The sequence below is a fragment of the Nansenia antarctica genome (assembly GCF_963989245.1).
Source record: "Nansenia antarctica genome assembly, chromosome: 4".
In the NCBI taxonomy this organism is placed as follows: Eukaryota; Metazoa; Chordata; class Actinopteri; order Argentiniformes; family Microstomatidae; genus Nansenia; species Nansenia antarctica.
Window position 1 is genome coordinate 33,005,373 of NC_137689.1, and position 3,504 is coordinate 33,008,876.

Genomic DNA, 3,504 nt, shown 5'->3' on the forward strand with positions numbered 1-3,504 from the left:
AACCAGTTCACACTCTCACACGCCACACCTCAAATTTCTCACGCCGAGAAATAACAATTGTTTTGCGGGACTTTTATTTTTGAAATTCCTTGAAAGAAAGCTACCGGACATGAGTTTCGTGGCATCTTTCTGCACGCGCGTTAACTTCGAAGCGGGGAGCAGGAGGCGAGCGCTGATGGAAGAATCAGTGTTCACGCGAGCTGCATGTAAGAACGTAACAAGTATGTGAATACAACATCGTATCTGGTAGCCTACTGGTACTTTCAAATCGCAAATTGCAAATTGCAAATCGCAAATTGTTTCATCCGGTAACATAGGTCTCTTTTTCGGGGTGATGGAGGAGAGATTGGCAGTGAAATTCCAGATAAAATCCATGATGGGACTTCATGTTCATCATCCTCCGTCCTCACACTCATGTTTTTCCCCCTCCATTAATCTTCTGTTATTCAACACGAGTGTTAAAACGGATTAAAATGTGATTGGCTGCCCTTTGCCCCCCCTCGAGGCCCTGTTTAAAAGTAGGGCTTTGGGGAGGGCCAGGAAGATCATGGCTGACCCAGTGGCGTAGCGGACGGGCCCGCAAGCGACGCACCGCGGGGGGGCCCCAGCCACTAGGGGGCCCCCTAACATTGGATCCAAACTTTTTTTTTTTTTTTTTTTTATAATTTAAAAAAATACAAAACAAAGAAAATAAGTGGCCCTTCATTGTGTCAACCTTAATTTTAATATATAGGCCTATATTTAAAAATATATACATAGTTAGCCGTATCCAATAGCAACATGACTTTGACGTCACACGTAGGCAGCGAGACACAAGGAAAATGAGCAAGCGAAAATACAATACAAAGTACAATAAGCATTCTTTAGGTGGTGGTAGATTCTCTATTCGGACATTATAGCCGCTATATGTGGGACTGTCGGTCCAATATTGTAAAAAAATAAAAGAAAAAATGTATGTTTACGGAAGTACATGTCTCAAGTATTATCTCGGCGGTTAGTCGAGTGAAAGAAAAACAACATACAGATGATAATTCACACAATATTATGCCACGAAAGCGTACAGCACTAAACAATAACATTTATTTGGGCAGCATCATACTCAAACTCAGGCAGAAGGGCAGGGTCCGGCCAGGTTCACAGTCACAGGCTGTCAGTGCATCATACAGGTACATCATTCAGCATGGTTAGGCTATATATAGCTGTTTATTTTTCTATTCTACTATTCTATTCTACTTCTACTGTCTGCGTCTCCCTGGGTATTCCTAGACCAGATGGCAAACATTAAAGAAATGCCACAATAATATACCAGGACTTAAGAAACGAGATGTCCAACAAGTAGACTCTGATGCAGCGGAGACAGGGTTGCCAGATGGGCTGGGTTTTGGTGGATTTAGAAGTTTTTAGATTGGTTAGGTTGGAAATTCTCAATCCCATCTGGCAACCCTTAGCGGAGAGTCTACAGCTTGTATGTTTACAGATATCGCGCTGCTGTGCACACCACACTTTGTTAAAAGAAATAAAGCTTGTACTTTTCTACTTATAATACATTCTACTGATGTAGTCTACCATTTGGTTTTAGTTATTGCTCTCACTTGTTTGTACCTTTTGCTAAGTCAAGCATTTAGAATGTAGAGTGCATATTGCGAAATTTCGCAACGTCAATAACGCATCGGCCTCTAAAAAACGCACGTTTTTTTTTTTTTTTTTTTTACTCCGTTGCGAAAGGGCCCCCACCGCCACCTTGCGGGGGGGCCCCGGGATTTTGCGCTACGCCACTGGGCTGACCCCGCACACCCAGGACACGGGTGTCCACTATCAGGTGTTGGTTTGCACTGTCTTGTCCTGTCTTGCACCTGTCCTGCTGTAAACCGTGCTCCACTGTCCCAAACCAAATTCCTAACATGTTTAAATGTCATGGCAATAAAGTCTTCTGATTCTGATTCTGATTCTGATTGTATCCTTTATCTCAGAGACACTATGGCATACAGTTTCTTAATAGGCCTACTCACTTAATTTGGGTGAGATGATAGGCCTACTTTGCAACTTTTCAGTTTTGGTAACAGTTTTTTGTTTCTCTGCTGTAACATAACCAGGTACATGATTATTATTATTATTATTAATAATAATAATAATTATTATTATTCTTATGATTATTTTTAATATTATTAACTACAATTTACAATACAAATACAACAATTGGGGGTCCCTAAAAAAACACACAAGATCATCCACCAGGCCTCATTCTGACCCAGGAAAACCCATGGTATGTACTGTATAACATGCTAGCCATCTATGAGCAATGCACTGTGTATAAGATGATGACCAAGGGTCTTTCTGCTGCTGACCAAGGGGCTGAGTCCTGTTGATTGTATAGATAGGCTTTTGGATAGCCCCTAGGGCCTGTCTTTCTGTGTCCTGCTGATGATGTTACACCTGTTGTCTGTTACTTGTTTTTATTTTCACTTGTTTTGCCTGTTTTAACCTGCTGTGGCTTTTCGATCTTGTATTATGTTCTATTTGTGTTTTCTCCTTGTTGTGAAGCACCTTGTGACCCTTGGTCTGGGAAAGGTGCTGTATAAATACATTTTACTTACTTGATGCGGCCCAATTTACTTTTAGACTCTGTAGGCTACTGTATTTGTTTATTAAGATTTCATAAATGATATATTGATTCATAAATGATATATTGTCTGAATTTGTCTTGTTTTATCAAATGTTCCAATTATTTTCATTTCTTGTGCTGGTTTATTATGAACAACATGTAAAATTGCAGGAAACTAGCACAAATAATTGGGTGGGAGAGAGGGGCCGCCGCTGCCAAAAACGTGCACAGTTTTGGGTCGCTCCACCGCCAAAACATCTCACTCCAAACTTTTGGTGAAACTTGGCAGCCCTGCATCAGCTAAAGACATCTTCACTCCCCACTACCCCTGTGTAGCTCCTCTAATGTTAATAATAAATACAAATGTATTGTTATAAGTTGCTTTGGATAAAAGTGTCTGCTAAATGTAAAAAATGTAAATGTAAAATGTAAATGTAACGCAACAACTCATACTCCAGCAATACTCCTCCCCCTCAAATGTGCGCCTTGCCATTACACGCGCAGTTTAGAACAGTGGTACACACGTTTCTGAAAGTGATTCGTTTGTAGCCAATAGCAGCTATATAGTCGCTTGTCAATGTGCTTAACAACTGTTTCAAGCATACTTTAAATCTGTGAAAGGTGTGCTGATCAGTAGTCATGTCGGCCTAATTCATTAATAGATTTGGTGAATTTGAATAGTTGTGCGTAAAAATAGAGAGTAAGGTGGAGTCTTAAATAGGCCATTGCCCCTATTCCTTGGTATGCAGAATAACCACAACTGCTTTTGAGGTGATTGACTGGGCGTGTACCAGGTCATACACCTGTGCACACAGGAGCGTTCAGACACCAGCGACTCGAGTCTCTGTTTTTCGAGACATCTAGACCTCGAAACTAGCAGTTAGCCCTGCTGTGAGCGCAAT